A 21,416-nucleotide genomic window follows, 5' to 3' on the forward strand; every position below is an offset into this window, starting at 1 on the left:
GGGTTGAAAATCGTCAAAACAAATTTCCCGTGTCTTATGCGGATATCGTAACTTCCGGGTCGGAATCCTGGATCTTGAGCGGTCGAGGGTCCTAGAAAAAAGGAAGAAAAATAAGGGAAGAAGAGGAGTCGGGGAAAAGCGGAGGGTCGAAGGCGACGGGCAAAACACCAAACACGAAACACACCGACGGAGACGGCCTGCTGAAACATGGCAAAGACCCTTCCGTAAACCGATTTGCCGACACGAATGATTCGTTTAAGAAACCAGCCAAGATATTGGCCGGTGGCTTATTTTTCTCAGTGCACGTTGTCGAGCTCACAGGCTGAGACTTAAAACCCTGTTCAGACAAACCTTCGCAGATGGATTCTGCAGTTTTGTCAAACTTACGCGGATTTCGGCACCGATCCGAAAGGAGGATGATCGATTCTACACAAATCAATTCTACAGAAATATTTGTTACAGAATACTTTCCTCCAGAAAGGAATTCGGGATTCGCGTCAGAAATAATCCTGCAGGAATTGTTCTACAGAATAGTATTCTGATTTTACACATTCAACACAAATGATTTGAATTAAATTAAGTCAAAATTTCCGAAACTGACGATTAAATGTACGATTTTGGCGGTTCGATGATTGCTCTAAATATGTGTTATGTCAAACATAATCTGGAAAAAAACATTGTGCAGAAAAATTTACGTAGAATAAAAATTCCGTAGAACAATTTTTTTTCGAAAATAATTCATGCAGAATTATTTCTGATGTGATTCTCGAATGTCTTTTTGTGGAAAGATATTTCTGTAGAACATACTGTGCGGAATATTTGTTTCGTAGAATTGATTCCTGTATAACCCTGTAGAAAAACTACCACAAAGTTTAGCGAAAGTAATTTCTAGTTTTACATGATGTAAAATATTTTACTGTTTTACTTATTTTTTTATAATTGTAACCGAAAATATGATTTCATCTTCAAAGTGAAAATTAGTTTTGTACTAGATATTTTTTCTGAACATAGTCACTCGCACTATGTTTTCTTGTAATCATTGATACAAATCCACGCGCATGACGTATTCTAAAATAATAATGTAGTTAATTAAAAAGAGAACAAAAAAAAAAACAAAAAAACAAACAAAGCGAACGTCAATAAACCAAAATCATCCTAAATGGTTACTTGGACTACATTTTCTTGTAGTTCCAAAAATCTTCAAACTGCTTGATTTCACTAAACTTTTCTACCAACTGTAACGAATTAAAAGTTTTGTAAACGCGTTGCAGAAATTTTGACGACCAAAAATACAGACGAGCAAACTCGTAAAACAAATGAGCAGGCTTTGGTGCAGGGTCGAAATGGGAATGAAGTCGCGGGATGAGACACAAACGCCAAAGCCTGTCTGTAACGAACACGGTGTAAGGAGAAAAAATAAGGGCGCAAGAAGGTGAAGAGCGCAACTTTTACGGTTCGCTGTAAAAACAGACCCCATTGTTCAGGATTGTCCGTTCGATTTGTAAGGTCTCCTCCTCCCTCCCCTTGACCCTTGACTTCCTTTCCGGGAATCACCGGAAGTCAGGGCTGGTTCCGTCTTCCCGACCTCAAATCTCTCGCCGCGTCGGCTTCCATCACACTTTTCCATGGCTCATATCTCCACCTTATCTCGCACCCCTCGTCTGTCTTTTCCCCTGCCCGACATTTCTCTCCTTTTCTCACTTTTTGACGCTTCACCCGGCTTCTCGGATACCTCGCATTTTTCAGTTTTGCCTCCGGTGTTCAGTTTCCTTTTTTGACTCCCTCCCCTTCTCTCTCTCTCTCTCTCTCTCTCTCTCTCTCTTTATGTCTGTCTGTCCGTCCGCCTGACGGAGTGCGAGAAAAAGCGGTGACTGGAAATATTAACCCGGAAACGCGAGACTCATTTTCTCCCCATTTTTTACACGCCATTTGGTTTCTCTCTCTCTCTCTCTCTCTCTCTCTTTCTCTTTCTCCCGCTGTTTTCGAAACTCCGTTTCACCTTCCGCTGGAGGAGTTCACGGTTGTTGACGATTAGGTGATAAAGAGGCTTAAATCCAGTACGAAAATTCGGTGCTAATGAAACTGTCAACCGTTTAGAAAGAGCGGAGAAAGAGGGACGCTGCAAACTTCGCACTTTGACAAAGACACGAACTGAGAGCGCGAAGATGGAACGATGTAAATTCAACTTATCCTGCAACCGTGTTTGAAAATTTTCCACCGAAAATAGGTGTCGGACAAAGTTTCGGAGAACTGCGAGTTACACCGAGTCGTTCCGAAGACGTCTCCTCGCATTCTAAAATTTTTATACCCTAGAATTATTAACGAAAAACTGAGGGGAAAAAAATGACAAAAATCGAACACCACGTGGTGAGTGACGAAAGGTGGAGAAAATAAAAGTCGGCAAACCGTGGAAAATACGGTTATTGAAAAATCGACACCCTCTTATCTACGAACGGAGCTGAAAACGCGGTGAAAAGTTTCATCTCAAGGCTCTCCGAAAACTTCTTACACGTATTTCTACTGAAATAGCTTTCGTTGATCTGAAATAAAAACTGTAGATCACTGATCTGTGTATGAAAACAAAATGGCATTGGATTTTTCTTATTTTATTTAAATTCTTTCCATATATGTGTGAGAATATAATTTATTATAACAATTCCAAATCGTCATAGTTTTCTTGACATACATTCGCTTTGTTGGGTAAATAAAAAATATAAATTACAGCCTAACCTAACTGTTTAAAACATTTTTATTTTCAATTCTTTGCAGGGTTTGGGTTCATTTCTTCAAAATTCAGTTCAAGAGCTACACTGAGAAAAATTTCATTTGTGACGGTAACTAGAAAAATTGAGTAAAACAGGTATCGTTAAAAAAACTGTTTGAATATTTTTGGAATTACGAAAAACGAGGTACGCGTAACCATTTTGCGCTATTGTCGATCCCTTTTTTGGTAATTGCGACGCAAAATCAGTTTGCGAGGTTTCCTCTACGTTTATAATTAAATAAGGCTGTAACGTCAATTTATTCTTGCACAAACGTTAATTTTTCGCAACAGTTACAAGAAAATATAGCAACAGTGATCGTAATGAGAAAGAATAGTAACGGATACCAGACTTTCCGGTGACAGCTAGAAAACTAATTTTCATTTTCTACATAGAACTATGTTGTTCGATTTTGGTAAAAAATGAAAATAGTTAAGGACCGAGCGGCAACCGGAACTAAAAAAATTTCTCTCAGTGTAGGGAAAATGTTACTTACGCGGAAAGTGGCGTCGAATCGAAAAATCCGATCCCTTCTACAACCGCATTACGAATATCTTCGAGGAAATTCGAGGCAAGTGTCCATAAAGCGAAAAACCGCGGTCGAGGATTTGCGCGTCTGATTCCTGAGAAGCACGAGTTTAGCCAGGAACGGTGAGTTTGCCGAGTTTGGGCGTTCGTCCCGGGACAACGCGGTATTTGAATAATGAAACCCGGCGGGTCCGCAGCTAGGCGCGGTCATTCCGGAACGACCCAAACCGAACCGCAAGCGGTGAAAGATTCAAGCCGAGAGCCACATATTGGCCGCTGACTCGGTGAAATAAATATAGTCACAGGGGTTGATACAGGGTGGATTCCGGGGAAGGAGCTCTTCAACTTTCATGTAAATCGGGGCGGCTGCATTCGGAGCGAGGCGCAGTGCGGAGCCTCAAACTCGGTAAATTTACTTTGAATTTATTTCGTGCTGTTAATATTCACCGCGGCCATTCGCTCGCCCGCCTGCGAACCAAGAAAGCCCGTGAACCTGGCCCCGGATACTTGATCTAATATAAATAATGCTCCCCGAGCGTATCGACCAGACGCGCGTCTCCTGCAAGCTTTTTTGACAAAATTAATTATTTCTGTTTTGAATAATTATTTCAAAAGAGTTTCCAGGGTATGTAGTTTTTTCTTCCAAATGACGAAATTAATCTCTGTTGTAATCTGGTGTAAACGAGTCATTGTCATCTCTTGTATTTTTTTAATCTTTTGCAATCCGTGTAATCACGAGCGATCGATGGTCCAGTCCCAAACAGAGACCTACGTGGAGCTTCAACTTCCGCTATTCAAAATCTATTTGGATGACTGACCGATCGAATGCGAAGATTAAAACCCAGAAAACACGCCAGGGAATCGGGATTCCGGTAAAGAAAATCTAACGGTATCGATGATATCAAAGTGAAAAGCCGATTAAGAAGATAAACGTGATTAATAGGCGAAGTTAATTTGTTCGATGCGAATATCGTACCACTCGCTAAAAATTGTAAAAAGTTTAAGAGAGTTCGACGCTGATGATTGGTAGTTATTAAACGCGTTATAAATAAGTTCGTGAATCGCGTCTAGTGTACGTTATATACTTATCGTCTAATAAATTACTGATATATATATATATATATATATATATATATTCAAGCCAAACGCGTACAGTGTATGAAAAAGGTTGAATCGCCGTTAATTTCGCTGCAAAGGCATCTGGCAAAAGTTTAATTAGCGTTATATATCAAGAACGCGGCGAGACTTCAGGTTGTAAAAAGTGAAATAATTACTGCAGCCAAGAGTTATCGCGGGTATTTAATAGCCCTCTTCTCGCAACGCGATTGCTAAGGTGTAGAAATTCAGTCGAGGAAACGGATGAAAAAAAAAAAAAACCCGACGAAAAGTCGTCGAGATGCGTTTTAGAAACGCAATTATTGATGGGCCCGATCACACTGTCAAAAATTCCGTTTAACATCGATGCCACGTGCATGTTATTTATTTATCATCGATTCCTCGGGCGAATGGTGAGAAAAACTGAAAGTCCGCTTATACTTCACTTTCGTACGAAATTCAGTAGCAATTACATCAATTTCGTTGCTCGCTGACAGAGATTTCTCACTTGTCAATTGTGGTTTTCGAGTAAATTATACGAATCGGGATAGAAAGTACCTCGCACCTCTCTAATTTTGTAATTTCCGCAATGATCAGTGAATGGAATGTATAAAAAATTACGAGACCATGGGAAGATTTGTATGATTTTTCTTATGCCGCTTTGCAAGCAGGGCTTGGGTTGAAACGAAACTTTTGGAAAAACGTGTCGATCTAGTAGATTACGCAACTAGTGCGCAAGGTAGGTAATTTCCGTACACGATGCGCACGATATTTTTCGTAACCGTGGGCACAAAACTCAATTTTGCGTATCCAAACGAGTGTGCGAAGTATCACATTCCGGTCCTAGTGCGGGAATAATTACGTCAGTGCGGAAAATACTATTTTCCACACTCCATTGGCTACGCAGAAACGAATCTTGTGCACTTATTTGAAAAAAAAAGTGTGCTCAATACGTGGGGGAATCACATTTTTTTTTCACCTTCGGTATCGTATATAAGAAATATCAATGAAGGATCACTTGGCGGCACTCGGTCCTCTGTCTTGCACAGTGAGAAAAGTGAGAGAGCTTTCTCTGAATCCAAAAATCAGGGGTGGGATGAAAGCTCGGCGGCATGAAAAGCGTCCCACAAAACGGCGCATCTGAAATTAAAATCTAGCCCCGTTTTTATCTTTCCATTTTATTCATTCCTGACCACTAGCAACGCGGGATCCTCGATTACTTTCAGAGATATGTTTTATTCCGTTACGCGCATCGGCGTTACGCCGCCCTTTTCGAAAATTTCGGGAAACAGACAACTTTTTGCTTCTGCTCTCTGTCTTATGCGTGAAATAAAATAACAACGATAATGGCTAGCAAAAAATTACCGGGACGGTGAAAAAATGTGACGAAAATAATTTGAACAGTTCATTCGTCCGATCCACGGGACAACTTTTCAATGAATAAAGAAAAAGGCTTCTTTAGCCTTCTGCATTTTTTTTTTTTTTTTTTATCAAATACGGACGGCTATTCCGAATTAACAAGACGCGTCTTGGCACGTAATTTTCCGACTTGATGACCTTACGCCAAAGGAAATTTCGTCTCGGTAATGAAAGTTACCTTCGGCGCATAAAACAGCTCCAAGATGCGATTATTAGTTCTCAAAATAACGGGCAACGTGTTCCGTGTAGCTGATGTGCTAACAGGTATCATACGTGCACAGGTGAAATTTCGGGCGATTTTTTTTTCCCTGCAGATGACGATGATCACCGTGATCACGATCGCACCGCGGCGAAAGAAAGTCGCTCGTAAGAGAAACGAAACCGCGACTGGATTCGAAACCGCGTTTTTATTGATGGACAAATTAGAAGGCTAACGCATTATTTTCTACAGCAGTTACAAGACGTCTCGGTACCAGTTTTGTCAATAACCATTCAAACCTGCTCTTTTACCCATGAGAAAAATGACCTATTCATACATTTACGGTACTCATATCATCGGACAAGCTAATCGATACAGAACTTGCGGCTACGATGGATTTAAATTGGTAAAAATGTGAGTAATTACCGTTTAAAAATTTTTTCGAAACAGCAACGCGATTTTTGAGCGATGCTTTGCGAAGGGTTCTACTGTTGTATCCGAACGTATATCAACAACGTACGTAATAACAACGCGATGCTGTAGGAGATTTGGAATTATGAAGAGGGTAAAAGGAGATGATCTTGGCTTGTCGTAACGTTTACACTCTACTCGTGCTTATACGGCGATGATGCCGTAGTGGCAATGAACTTGGAATCACGCGCGACACCGAAACGTGTAATAAATATGAGTAGAGAGGGTTATAACGCATGGCTCAGTGCTCGAGTGAGTGAGCAAGCGAGTGAGAGAGAAAAAGGAAGGATCGTATTATTTATACGTAAACGCCATTCTCGTGTTGGTGGCACGCATATGAAGACGATACGATTTACTGACTGGGCAGCTTTCTATTCCATTCGTCGCCACGGAACATGTGACTGATGGAAATGTTTGATTGTGGTAAGATGAAAAACTCGAATAATGTTTTGAGTAAGTATTTCCTTCTTTTTTTTAATAATATAAAATATTTTAAACTTTACAAAATTTACCGCAGAGTTCAACGATCCAGTGTAACAATTTACTCAGTCTTAAAATCCAGTTATATTCATTGGTGGGGTCAAATTTGATCTCTCGAAACTCTGGAGCTTCATTTGCTGCGTTGGACGTTTTTAATCATTTGTGTGATTATTAATCGGACAAAATAACATTATACAAACTTACTATTCTTGGTGTTTTGATGTACTGTGCAAGTTGAACAGAAATAATTTTCACTCGATTTCATCTTGATTATAATAATTATTTGGAGATAATATTCGTTGATTCAAAGTTGAGTTTGTAAATTGAATGATTCTGAGACGGAATAATCTGAACGAACTCAATCGACAAGCCGGCAAATACTTTCGATAAATTGACACAAATGCGGAATATCAGCAGCCACGAGGATGACATTGAATACTTACACCTCTCCAAATAATGCGTTAATAACTATTATTGTCGACTTGAAACATTTCCAAATTGTATTCAACTCCTTTTCTTCGTCTCGTTCACTCCAACGACAAATATTCCATGAAATTCTTATTACAAAAGGATTCAACAGTACTATCATCGAACGTAAAGGAATTTTGAAATAATCATTTTGTCGAATTATTTTCTGGGAGAACAATTGATTGGACCAATTATAATTGGCCGTGACAGTGAACTCAACAAATGACGATTTTATTCCATCAGATCACCGTTTCGGTCGATGATTAATATTCATCGTTCGATGTCAATCGTTTTTTTTTTTTTTGTCTCTGTTTATAGATGAATCAAACCTTCCAACGACTTACAGACTTTGGAAATCGCATGGAATCAAATATAAAATCGCGTCAGGTAAGAGCGTTGGATGATCGCACGGCTTCGATGACAAATCAGTGACGAAGATTTAATATGCAAGAATTTGCTTAAGCGGATGTAACGAATTATCTAAAACTGTATCACAACGGCTCGTCTGTTACTTAGTCGACACATTCGGATCTTCGACGATTGCAAGGTATCTGACAAAATAAAAAACTGCGATAAATTCAGGAATCGTCCGACTTTCCAAACCTGGAGGCCATTCGAAAAGTGCAATTTTGCAGTGCTACGAGCGGAAATAGAGTTACTGAGAGTTAACAATCTCTTAAATTTATGCAGGCAATTAACGGTTAGAATTAGTGAATATTAAACGTGTGTATATAATTATTGAAAATTCAGGCTCACGTTAAAATTGATTGAAACACCGGAAATTGTGCAATTTTTTAAATGATTCGGTGATTTCAGTCTACCCAACATAAGTTCGTGACCACGACATTCTTTTAATCACCGTATTATTCCTGCCAAGTGCTTCTAAATTCTGATTATAAAATTAGTTGCTTCGGTTTGAGATTGAAAACGATGTTTTCTTTCATTATTACTTAGTCTAGTACCATTCAAGCGTCATCGAGGATTAATATCATTCTTTTGTACTATATCGTCGAAATATTTGTGTTCCTTGTTGGGATTTAATGCAGTTTCGGACAAAACCGTTGGTTCGCGGATTAGTCACTGAATCTATCTATAAAAAAAATGATGCACTTCACGCGTGAAAACGAATAGTATTTCTATATAATCCACAAGATCACAGCCTCGAAAATTATTCTGAATTGAATTTTAATCAAATATATCAATGACGTATCGGCCATAGATCGATTTATCTCATCTTCAATGAGCAACTGCGTGTAACCTGATTCTAAAATAAATTTTTTTCTTTCTCTTACGTGTTACGGTCAATACCCTCCATGAATTCCTGATTTTATTCACGAATAAAATTTAAATATCACGAGCTTTACTAGGTGGGTTGTATTAAAAATTTTACGACATCGACGTATTTCGCAGCACCGCACGAACGACGACTCCGTCAATTTTCCGTCATCTCTTTTTCCCCCCTGAAGCGCTACTCGATGTGATACTGCTTGCTTCACTTGGCGATATTCTGAATTGGCGAATAATCCGTACCGCAGCTTGAAGCTCTGAGCTTCGTTATAACGATTAGAAATTCGGATTCTGTGGAGTCCGATGACTCGAAATTGTTGTATTTTATAATATACGAGTCAATCACTCAAGCCGAGCATTGAAGGCAGATTTTTGAAGAATCAGAGCAAAATAAAAAAAAAAAAAAATGCTTCAAAACTATTTTGAACCGCGGCTTGAATGAAAAATAGAAGAAAAAAAAATTTGGATACACCATTTTTCTTCCCTTCCGTTTGATCGGAGGGTTAAATTTGAAGTGAGGATCACCCGATTCAAGGGATGATCGTGCAGGCGTGCCGTTCGCTTCAATAAAATAATCCATCACCGAGGTGAATATTGACGAGCATCACTTTGCTAGAGCGTATGCTGTTAATCGAATTTCGTGCGTCTGCATTTTTTAAAAGTAGCAGCTGAACGAACCGCTTGAAATTTGCATCCGGGGGTGAACTGTCAAAAGATCCAAAGAGACGTCGACGAGCCGCACGAGCTGACGAGGAGACGCGATGTAAATGAGTTGCGGAAAAAAACTAGGAGAGGAGGAAATAACCGCCGCCGGGAACTCATCCATCAATTCTCATTATTGCCGATCACGTCGAAGCACGAATTCGACGCAGCAAAGCAAAGACTGTTGCCAAACTTGTGGAGGAGTGAAATCGTGGTATTTCTTCTTCTTCTTACCAACACTCCCTCTTTTTGTAATATTTCAAGACAGGGGGTGGTCACTCATAGATCGGGTGACAAGCGATTGCTATGATTTTTAATTATTTCAAATGATTTGAGGTGATTTGAAGCGATTTTTTAGCGACTGCCTTCCAAAGTCATTCAACAACATTCGACAAGTAAATAAGCGTCTTGTACGATTTCACGTAATTTTAAGGGATCTCCCACGGTTCTTTGAATTCCATACGATTTCAAATGATTTTGAGCAATTTCAACCGATTTCAAATGATTTCGAGCGATATCAAAGTAACTGCTTTCTAAATTGGTTTGCGATTTCAAAAAGCGAATACTCGTGAAATTTCACGCGATTTTAAGCGATTACACGCAATTTATCGTGATTTCAAGCAATCTCGAGCGATTTTAAAGCAGCTGTTTTCCAAAGTGGCTCGCGAGTTTAACAAGTGAAAAAGCTGTGGTGAAAATCCGATAAAAAAATAAATAAAAATTTATCAAATTCTAGAATGATTTTTCAGCTGATTGACGATCACAAAATTGGCAATTTGTTTTCTCTCTTCTCTTCTATTGTGTAACTATGATCTCATTCATTCTGACGATACTTTATTTTGGCCTGCTTAACTCGACTTTTTCACATTTTGATTTCTCTGTCAGTCGATTCTCACATTTTTTAATCTTACGAGATATATTTTCACATCTTTGAAAATTTGTTATTATGCTACTTCTACCACTATTATCTCCAAACCGAAAGGCTCCGGAATAGTGACAAGAAACGTTTCTCGCTAAGAATTTATCAGATCCATTATGCTATACGGTAGTTGCGTGATGGGTAAAATATTGCGCGAGTGATTTGAAATTACATTAGCATGCTTTATTGGTCATTACAATATTATATTATCTTATAGGCCAGAATCGTTCAGGTTGGTTGTAAGCAGTATTCAATCCAAGGTTCCAAAAGTATCGATACAACAATTGGATTCCTGCAGAAGTTGGCTTCCGAAAGGATTTATCCTTCGTCCGAGAGTCCAGCTGTAGAAAATAACGAACAAAACAATGAATATGCCATCGATAATTTAAACCGCTTATAGATAAATCTAAAAATTTTTACGTCAATAACTGACTGCTAGTATTCTACGCTTATTGCTTACCCTGACTGGAACCATCGCCGTATCCACCCAAACCTGTAACAAAAGCGGTTGCGAAACGTTAAAAAAATCACGATAACCAGACGGTAAAATGACAGGTGCGGAATTTAATATTCCGATACTACTGATATCAGATATAATTATTCAGACGACTTTCAGCGATTTGGCAAGTGCCGATTTCAGCCAAACACTGAGAGAAATTTTTAGTTAGGGTTACCGCTCAGTCCTCGACTACTTTCAATTTTTACCACAATCGAAAAATATAGTTCTAGGTAGAAAATGAAAATTAGTTTTCTAGGTGTTACCGAAAAGTCTAGTATCCGTTACAATTCTTTCTCATTACGATCACTGTTGCTATATTTTCTTGCAACTGTTGCGAAAATTTAACGCTCGTGCAACGATAAATTGACGTTAAAGCCTTGTTGAACTAAAAAAATAGAGGAAACCCTCAGTAACTGATTTTGCGTTGCAATAACCGAAAAAGGATCGACGATAGCGCAAAATGGTTAGGCGTGCCTCGTTTTTCGTAATTCCAACGATATTTTCAAACATTTTTTTTTAACGATACCTGTTCTACTAAATTTTTCTAGTTACTGTAACAAATGAAAATTTTCTCAGTGCAGTTATTTACTCACTCGAATCAGAAGCCTCGATGGCAGCGTAGAGTTGGAAGAAGGCCAATACGGCGAAAACTGCGGTAGCGAGTAATTTCATTTTGAATACGGTAGAAGTATTTCGGCAGAAACGATCTAGTGACGATGAGGTCGAAGATTCTGCTTTTATACCAATCCGGTGACCTCCATATCGGTTAGATTGGTCAACACAAGTGCAAATTCAGACAGGAAGGCGGGTAAATTTCGAAGTTTACGCATCTGTTATAATTATTCATGGATCATTTTTCCGCACACGTGGACTGGGATCATTATTTCACATATAACAGCTGGACTTACTCTCGTTTCTTCGAATCCGAGTCGTTATTGAAATCTATTTATAATTTCTTTGTTGGCAAAGGTTGCGTAACACCGTTTACTTATCATTTTTCCCTGGATACAGTGGGTTGAAATTTTTTATCATTACACAGAAATGATATTACGTAACACGGTTGCAGACAGACAGTTATGATCGTGAATAAGGAATAATTGTAACACAATTTCATATCGGTTACGCAATTTTATTATATATACGCCCTTGCCTAATCTGTCGTTCCGAAAAAGGATGTTATCTTGAATCCCAATAAGTTCATCGGGAATAAGATCATGAAGGAACGATTCAGAGACTGCTATGACATGGTAAAAATTGTCTGAAAAATAACTGAGAAATTCATCGAAACGCGGAACAAGCGATTGCACATTCGCATGACAGATCGTCAAACAGTCCGAGTCTCGAAGATGTGCGTTGGGTCGAGCAGCTAGTGTAGCAGGTGACGTCGACGTCGATGTCCGTTGCACACGTCACAGAGACGCAGAGGGCTGAGCAGTAGGCAGGTCAGCAGGAGTGCGTATGCGTAATGGTACCTCTCCGGTGGTCTTCTTAATATGTATTGTACCCCTCCTGGCCCAAACATATTTGAAGCCGTGTTGACGGGGATATCTATGTGCGGAGTTCAGGAGCGGTCGTTCTGAGGATGTCAGGGGTTCGTTAACAAAGACACGAGCCGCAGGAAGAGAGTCATCGACATCCTTGGCTAGTAGCCCACTTTTAGCTCGCCAATTATCCAGCCACATATCCCTCATCACACAGGAAGTGAAACGAATTATGAGTGGACGCGGTTTGTCGCCCTTAGAAGGAATTAGATGTGCGCGAGCTATATCCCCAGCTGAACAGGAAACACCCAGGGCACCAGCAAGACGTGAGACCATCCCTAGCACAGTAGTGCCAGAAATCTCCGGAAGACCCGTCACAAAAACCTCGAAGTCTTTACTTTGCTTCTCCAGTTGGTCCAGCCTTGAAGAGGTGAGCGGACAAGACCTTCTCAGTGCATTGGTGGAGGGGCCTGACTCTTGAAGCGATCCTACCGATGCAGCCAGGTCTGACAGCCTGTTCTCAACCACATCAGAGCGATCTTCGAGGGTTTGACAGCGGGCAGCTAGAGCGGCATTAGACCGCGTCAGCTCGTCAACCTTAGACACCAGCTGCTGCGTTACTGATGCAACACTGTCGAGCTTTTGCTCACAGCAGTCCAGCCTCTTTTTGATGTCCTCGAAATTGTCTAGTTTTTTGAGGACAGTTTCCATCGCCCCTGAAATAGTACGGAGTTCACTGGCCAGTGAGGTGATTGAGACAGGCCGACCTCCAAAAACACGACCTTCACCCAGTCCTTTACGCACCCCGGAAGTACCGGCGGTAGCTGCGGTACCCGAATCTCGCATAGCCTGACCTGGAGAAGAAGGACTGCAAGCAGTACACATGTACTGAAATGCTCCAGGTACGGGTTTAGAAGACAGTCCCAAGTGTTATTTACACAACTTGGGTGAAATAACCTCGCACAGACACCCTGACAGCCAATGTCTGATTCCGACACGAAGCCGCTGCAGAGACCACAACGTTGCGTCATAGTAAGGTGAGTGTAAATAGATGTTTAGGCAATCTGGAGATTATCAGAGCAGCTGAGGTAAAAACAATGTAAACACTATCATCAACAGTACTAGGATTGACCTATGTGTGCTTGTACGTAATATGCCAATAGACACACATAAAACCAGCTCACGCCATCACACTCTAGCGGCTAACAGCTGAATTAAGTCACTCAAAGTGGCAGTTATAAAATTTCACTTTAAACGATTAAATAAAACACTGAAAGCACAGTTACAGGGAATAGATTACAGTCAGAACAGTGAGAGGTACACCGAAACTCAGGGGATACCACTACACAAAATAAAACCGAATCGTAAAGTCCGAAAAAATATAGGAAAATCCTGCACCTGAGGCAAGCACAACCACTCAAGTTGACAGCTCAAAACAGAGGAAAGAGAAAGAGAGAGAGAGAGAGAAAATCAGTGCCTCCGTAAAGAGACTGTAATGATATGAAATTTAATGAAATTTATACCTCTTACGTAACCGAGATGATAAGTATATCAGTCAAGATTTCTGCACAAATATTATTCCGAATGTAGCAAAAGATCGTTTCGCGATCATTTCAATTGACTGTAAGATCGCTATCAAAAAATGGAATGCCAGTTACGTGTATTACAGATTTGTGTGTAATTATCAGTCAGAAAAAAGTGGTCAACGTACACGAGCTTTCCAAAAATCGAAAGTTCATCGAACTGCGGATGAATTTTTAAAAATACTGCAAGAATTCATACATCGATAAGTTTGAGAGCGCTCCCTCTTTCTATAATATTTCAAGACAGGGGGTGTTCAGTCATAGATCGGGTGACAAGCGATTGCAATGTTTTTTAATTATTTCAAATGATTTGAGGTGATTTGAAGCGATTTTTTAGCGACTGCCTTCCAAAGTCATTCAACAACATTCAACAAGTAAATAGGCGTCCGATTTCAAGCGATTAGAGGGGATATTGTACGATTTCACGTAATTTTGAGGGATCTCCCACGGTTCTTTGAATTCCATACGATTTCAAATGATTTTGAGCAATTTCAACCGATTTCAAATGATTTCGAGCGATATCAAAGTAACTGCTTTCCAAAGTGGCTCGCGAGTTCAACAAGTGAAAAAGCTGTGGTGAAAATCCGATAAAAAAATAAATAAAAATTTATCAAATTCTAGAATGATTTTTCAGCTGATTGACGATCACAAAATTGGCAATTTGTTTTCTCTCTTCTCTTCTATTGTGTAACTATGATCTCATTCATTCTGACGATACTTTATTTTGGCCTGCTTAACTCGACTTTTTCACATTTTCATTTCTCTGTCAGTCGATTCTCACATTTTTTAATCTTACGAGATATATTTTCACATCTTTGAAAATTTGTTATTATGCTACTTCTACCACTATTATCTCCAAACCGAAAGGCTCCGGAATAATGACAAGAAACGTTTCTCGCTAAGAATTTATCAGATCCATTATGCTATACGGTAGTTGCGTGATGGGTAAAATATTGCGCGAGTGATTTGAAATTACATTAGCATGCTTTATTGGTCATTACAATATTATATTATCTTATAGGCCAGAATCGTTCAGGTTGGTTGTAAGCAGTATTCAATCCAAGGTTCCAAAAGTATCGATACAACAATTGGATTCCTGCAGAAGTTGGCTTCCGAAAGGATTTATCCTTCGTCCGAGAGTCCAGCTGTAGAAAATAACGAACAAAACAATGAATATGCCATCGATAATTTAAACCGCTTATAGATAAATCTAAAAATTTTTACGTCAATAACTGACTGCTAGTATTCTACGCTTATTGCTTACCCTGACTGGAACCATCGCCGTATCCGCCCAAACCTGTAACAAAAACGGTTGCAAAACGTTAAAAAAATCACGATAACCAGACAGTAAAATGACAGGTGCGGAATTTAATATTCCGATACTACTGATATCAGATATAATTATTCAGACGACTTTCAGCGATTTGGCAAGTGCCGATTTCAGCCAAACACTGAGAGAAATTTTTAGTTAGGGTTACCGCTCAGTCCTCGACTACTTTCAATTTTTACAAGAATCGAAAAATATAGTTCTAGGTAGAAAATGAAAATTAGTTTTCTAGGTGTTACCGAAAAGTCTAGCATCCGTTACAATTCTTTCTCATTACGATCACTGTTGCTATATTTTCTTGCAACTGTTGCGAAAATTTAACGCTCGTGCAACGATAAATTGACGTCAAAGCCTTGTTGAACTAAAAAAATAGAGTAAACCCTCAGTAACTGATTTTGCGTTGCAATAACCAAAAAAGGATCGACGATAGCGCAAAATGGTTAGGCGTGCCTCGTTTTTCGTAATTCCAACAATATTCAAACAGTTCTTTTTAACGATACCTGTTTTCCTAATTTTTTCTAGTTACTGTAACAAATGAAATTTTTCTCAGTGCAGTTATTTACTCACTCGAATCAGAAGCCTCGATGACAGCGTAGAGTTGGAAGAAGGCCAATACGGCGAAAACTGCGGTAGCGAGTAATTTCATTTTGAATACGGTAGAAGTATTTCGGCAGAAACGATCTAGTGACGATGAGGTCGAAGATTCTGCTTTTATACCAATCCGGTGACCTCCAAATCGGTTAGACTGGTCAACACAAGTGCAAATTCAGACAGGAAGGCGGGTAAATTTCGAAGTTTACGCATCTGTTGTAATTATTCATGGATCATTTTTCCGCACACGTGGACTGGGATTATTATTTCACATATAATAGCTGGACTTACTCTCGTTTCTTCGAATCCGAGTCGTTATTGAAATCTATTTATAATTTCTTTGTTGTCAAAGGTTGCGTAACACCGTTTACTTATCATTTTTCCCTGGATACAGTGGGTTGAAATTTTTTATCGTTACACAGAAATGATATTACGTAACACGGTTGCAGACAGACAGTTATGATCGTGAATAAGGAATAATTGTAACACAATTTCATATCGGTTACGCAATTTTATTATACCCGTCGTAAAAGCACCGCGTTAAATGAATGTGATACATTTTTTTCAAGAAACGCTAGCTGTCATTGTCTCCGTTTCGTTCAGTCTGAAAATTCTAATGGTTTATCAGCAATTAAGGATCTCCACAATTAAGGAGGTTCTCTGCCAAGCGATTCCGTCGCCCATCACGGCGTAAGGATCAATTAAATAAAACGAAATAGGCATTCGTTAAAAGCCGGGAGTAACGAGATCCAATCTGATTTCGATCCCACTTAAAACAGCTCGTCGAAGCGAGTCCTGATTTCAATTATTTCAGCGCTACAGAAGCGGATCCTTTTTTCATTTTTCTGAACCAGAACCGCGATCGCGAACATAACAACGAATCGCTTGTGTCGCATGCAACTCGTGCAAAACACGCAATAAAACGGTTCTGGTCTGTTCGAGACCGAAAATTCAAGATTATCGGAGAAACTTGGATGGTAAAAAAAGAACTTTTCGTCCTTCTTTCTCTGGTTTTTTGTTCTCAATTTTCTCTCCTCTTTCTTTTTCTCTTCAGCGATTCCTGCAGAAGCATTAGCAATTCTTATCATATTTAACATTTCCACTATCCAACTGACTCTCGGATCTCTTTTAGCCTCCGCTTTACGAAGAGATGAGCCGCCACGGTTCAGCTACCCTTATAAAACCCACCACGCTACTCATCCCTCGGCTCGAAAGACCGAATACAGAGAGAGAGAGAGAGAGAGAGAGAGAAAATCAGTGCCTCCGTAAAGAGACTGTAATCAAAGTCCCATGAAATTTATACCTCTTACGTAACCGAGATGAAAAGTATATCAGTCAAGATTTCTGCACAAATTTTATTCCGAATGTAGCAAAAGATCGTTCCGCGATTATTTAAATTGACTGTAAGATCGCTATCGAAAAATGGAATGCCAGTTACGTGTATTACAGATTTGTGTGCAATTATCAGTCATAAAAAAGTGGTCAACGTACACGAGCTTTCCAAAAATCGAAAGTTCATCGAACTGCGGATGAATTTTTAAAAATACTGCAAGAATTCATACATCGATAAGTTTGAGAGCGTCGAAATTTTTCAAACAAATATTTGAAATCCTGATTGATCAGTTTTAAAAAAAAGAAAAACCAAAGTTTCTCCGTTATTCCAGTTGTTGTTATTTTGTTTGTTTTTTTTTTCTGTCCACAAGTGACCAAAAGTTCCGACAAATGTTTGTCTGTGTCTGTGAATTGAAAAACTGATTGGATCTCTGAATAATGTTATATTCGTTATGCATGTAATCGTCTCGATGTGTGCAATTGTACAGTTCGGAGAATTTTGAAATCCACGAATCTCACCAATTTCCTAATCTTTCACGAGGATCAACGTGATATAACGTGAAGCGATGGGGCGGGGTTGAAGTTTCGAATTTGAAAAATTCCGAAGGCGGAAGTGAAAGCGGAAATAAAGAAATCAAACTTTTACGAAACAACAAAGTTTCGAATGATCGGAAAGCCAACGTTTTAAAGTTCCGAAAATTCAAGTTACGATAGAGCAAAATGCCGAAAAATAAACTTTCGATAGAGTAAAATCTTCCGAAAATTGAAAATTAATTTTCAGAGCTACGCCTTGTCCGTATTCTGTCCGTTCGGAATTTTTTCCTTTTGGAACATTGAACGTCGGGTTTCGGACGCTTCGAAACTTGGATGTTTCGTCAAAGTTTGATTCAATCACTTCAAGTTTGGCCAGCAGAAAATTCTGATTTCAGCGTTTTCGAAACTTTTCAAATCATCGAATTTCAGTACAGCCCCAAAGCGTCGATATTCTTTCTCCGAAATTAAATCTCAGTATCAGCATTCGGCCCACGTATTCAGCACGTCGAGTATCGCGAATGCACATGTGAATATACGTATAATCTGAGTAGTATACAATATTACACGGTGACACGCGACTCGCGGCGATATCGCTGCGAAATTAACTTGTAAACGAACATGCAGGTACGCGCACGCGTTATCCGTGAAGAAATTTCTAATATTTCACCCCTCGTTACCCTCTCTGCATGTGACCATAATTATTTTAATAAAACGTGATGCGTGTACGTACGAACTAAGCCCGTTGTCGAGCTTCCGCGCGATACTTTCCCGCCCCATTTTCATCCCCCGCAATTAATTACAGAACGAGAGGATAGCCAGTTGTGCCGAGGTTCGCAGCGCAGCTGTAGAATCAGATCGAAGGATAGGGTGAACAGGCCCGATAGGCGGCCATATTTAAAGTGGGGCAGCCGCTTATCTGACCACGAAAAGCCTCGCTCGTACTTGTTTACCGTGTTAATGCCGCGTCCACGATTCGTCACTCAGATGTAAAACTCGTGTTTTCCCCATCCCGGGTTTTCACTCGCCGTTGAAAGGCAGTTTCTAATCGTTCTTTTTCAACCCCTATTTTTTTCAAACCCCTCGCGCATTCTTTCCCGACGCCTCCCGCTGCGACGCGTCGCGTCGCGACGTCGACTGACACGCACCTCGCCAGGGTGAAACTCCCTTATTTAACGCGATTATTCACCGCGATATGCGGACGCTGATGGACGCGCTGACGGCGAATGAACGAGCCCATTTTAGTCGGATCTCGTAACGCGGCAGTCAAACTGCACGAAAAAAGTGTCTAGGGTTGAACGAAATTTGATTTTGTAAGGGCGGAGCCTTTTTTTTTCTTTCTTTTTTATTATTTTCGTTTTCAATAAATCGAACTCCCTGACTGTGATTCGTTCGTCGAAACAAAATCAACCGGCAACTTTTTCAAACAATACAATTTCGATGACGAAGAATTTAAAAAATTTGATACTCGGATGTATTAATACTAGAATTTTAAAAAAAAAGTTTCACCATCGTCACGAAATTGTAAACAAAAACCGTAAAAGAATTCTGATGCGGTACATTATATGGAAAAAAGATTCTTCTAAATATGTTTAAAATTGAAACAAAGATATTTTTTCAGTTAGTCAAATATAAATCCCTATAATCGATAGTTTACTTTCAATTTTACTTGATTCTTTTTTTCTTATTGTCGAACAAGCAAATTGTTCGATTAGTTACAAGTTGAACGGTTCATTTTCTTTTCTTTTTTTTTTTTTTTGATAATAAATTTTTCGGTAACTCTGATATTGAAAGTTTTGATTTTCGGACGAATAAATTGGCTTTATCGGCAAGTGGCTGAAATAGTGTACAAAATACAGATACTACCGAAGCGAGATGAAACGAAAGCACAAATGAGAAGTACCGTAAGCGGTGATATGACCTGTACAGTACAGGGGAAAAGCCCACTTTCGAAAAATATTACTTCTCGATATTGGTTTCCGATAACGTTCTTTTGTACCGTGCTAATACAATAGTATCTTTCGCAGCTCGGCACCAGCGGGAGAGAGGAGAGGAGAGGAGAGGAGATGAGAGGAAGGTGTTTGAAGAAAAGGTGGAACAGAAGGAATTGTGCCCACAGCTGTGTCTGTTCCCATAGCCATTATTTCGCGCGTTTATACATGTACTGCACACTCCTGCGTTTGTTAATACATCAAAGAGTGACAATCTCCATGGGGTGAAAGGTTCTCACCTGCTTTCTGATAGCGCTCCGGTAAATCGGCGAATCATCGTTGACTATACAGTGTTCAATTTCGAAGGAGTTACGGAATATCGAGTGTGAAGTTTCTGCTTTTCGTCATTTCCATTTCGTCTTGTTAGTGGAGAAAAATACTGTTCCGGGTTAAAAATTGAGAATCAGTTTTTCAGCTGTAGCCAGAAAATCTAGCACGAGTTATTAATATTTTTGTCCAATTTTTAATTATAACTATTGCGACAATTTCATGCTGGTGTTACGATAAGTTGATTTTTGGGGTCTTGATTGAAACCTACAAATAATGGTAATCGTACCGAATAATTATTCGTATCACTTTCTCTTGCGATTTTAATGTGTATATATTTGAAATGTTATTGTAACGATGCCTGTTTTACTACGATTAATTAATTTCGCCTGAGATCGAAAAATTACCGTGTTTCTAGCTCGAATTACTCCGCGTCCAGTAGACTGTTAATAAACATTGTTAGGGAAGGGGTGAGGGTGTATACAAGTTCGTGGAAAAGGTTGTTCAACTCTTGAAGAATGTTAATTAATTCAAACCTGTAAATTGTAACGCGCGTTGTAAAGTGGCAGCCGTTTGCCTCTCTGCCAGATTCCACGCGTTCCGCGTCTGTATATTCGAATGCAAAATTGCAAAGAGCTAGAATTAGAATGGAGCGAAAAATTGACGTCGAGTTTCTGGGTCTTGAAGAGAACCGGTAGTTAATTGACTCGGAAAGCACCCGGATCGATCCGATAATTATATAATTAATCACTGCAGCGATGGTAGATATGCTGTTTTAGTTTTTAAACTTTTTCCGCTGATCTGCGTTATACGATATCAATCATTCTCGATAGTGAAAATATTGAATTTAATGCAGGAACAGAGAGATCATTTACAACTTTTTTTGAATGTATAAAAAATAAAAAAATATCGAACAAGATCCTTCTTGTAGTATTTCGAATTTCGAATTTAGGTTGAGTGTCAGGTGATCGAAAAGAAGAAACAGGTTTGGAACGGTTCAGGTACATATTCATTCTTGTTTAAATTATCCAGCACGTATTGTTAAAAGCGTATTCGCGAACTCAGATTTGATCAATCAACTATAATCGATAGTAGATTAAAAAAAAAAAAAAAATCAGAAATAGAGTCACAGGCTGAAGCGTTATAAATATCAAAGTAACATTTCATTCCTGACTATTGAGAAATGAAGATATTTCAAAAAGTATAGCGATACGCGTACCTAAATTCTTCGATTTCATCTACAGAACTAGTTTCTGTTTTACACGCGTGAATGTTTTTCTGGTATGGTAAAAAAATGAAAGTGGTTAAGAAACGCAGGGTAATCACAAATGGAAATTTGTCTCGATGCAGGGTATATAAAGATAACGAGAGGGGTTGGAAGAGACGGAAAAAGAGGGATGAAAATGGCGAAAAGATGGAAAATATCAATGCAATATGTTCACTGTCTAGAATACCAATAATCTGTTACTAGTTTTTTCTTTTTT

The 21,416-nt window shown here is 39.2% G+C and overlaps 2 long non-coding RNA genes across 2 annotated transcripts; both read right to left on the reverse strand.

Moving 5' to 3' along the window:
- Positions 1-10,491: 10,491 nt before the first annotated feature.
- On the reverse strand, positions 10,492-11,555 carry LOC124295314. The gene is made up of 3 exons (XR_006905214.1): positions 11,423-11,555; positions 10,791-10,823; positions 10,492-10,671 (listed from the first exon to the last, which is right to left on the reverse strand). It is a non-coding gene; the product is annotated as an uncharacterized LOC124295314 (long non-coding RNA).
- Positions 11,556-14,858: 3,303 nt separating this feature from the next.
- On the reverse strand, positions 14,859-15,919 carry LOC107221214. Its single transcript, XR_001525621.2, has 3 exons — positions 15,788-15,919; positions 15,158-15,190; positions 14,859-15,038 (listed from the first exon to the last, which is right to left on the reverse strand). It is a non-coding gene; the product is annotated as an uncharacterized LOC107221214 (long non-coding RNA).
- Positions 15,920-21,416: the final 5,497 nt, after the last annotated feature.

This window comes from Neodiprion lecontei, chromosome 7, assembly GCF_021901455.1.
Source record: "Neodiprion lecontei isolate iyNeoLeco1 chromosome 7, iyNeoLeco1.1, whole genome shotgun sequence".
Taxonomy (NCBI): domain Eukaryota; kingdom Metazoa; phylum Arthropoda; class Insecta; order Hymenoptera; family Diprionidae; genus Neodiprion; species Neodiprion lecontei.